This window comes from Penaeus monodon, chromosome 34 (assembly GCF_015228065.2).
Source record: "Penaeus monodon isolate SGIC_2016 chromosome 34, NSTDA_Pmon_1, whole genome shotgun sequence".
In the NCBI taxonomy this organism is placed as follows: Eukaryota; Metazoa; Arthropoda; class Malacostraca; order Decapoda; family Penaeidae; genus Penaeus; species Penaeus monodon.
Window position 1 is genome coordinate 33,748,950 of NC_051419.1, and position 457 is coordinate 33,749,406.

Consider the following 457-nt stretch of genomic DNA (forward strand, 5'->3'; position numbering starts at 1 on the left):
CTCATAGGGCTAGAGTCAGTGCCATGCGCGTCTCGCTCCGGAAATGGCTAAACGATGCAGCATGAATGGGCCGTTTCCATGAGGCGTTATGTTGCCTCGTTAACGCTGTTTTGAAGTTATTGTCTTTCAGGGCCGGAGTCGAACCTGTGCACACCTGGCCTCGTGGGTGGACAAAATCAGTGAACGCCATGAACACTTTTGAACGCTACTGAACAGTTTGAACACTATTGAATACCATGGGGATTACTGAACACCATGAATACTATTGACCATCGAGAACACTATTGTCCACGTGCGTACTATTAATACTATGAAGATTATTGTACAGCATTGGCACCATGAATACATATTTGAACACCGTTGAATGACATGAACAGCACTAACACCTTTAACATCTGATACCATTTGGGGGTAGGGAGGTTGGGGTCGGGGGGTTAGTTACAAAAAAAAAAGTATA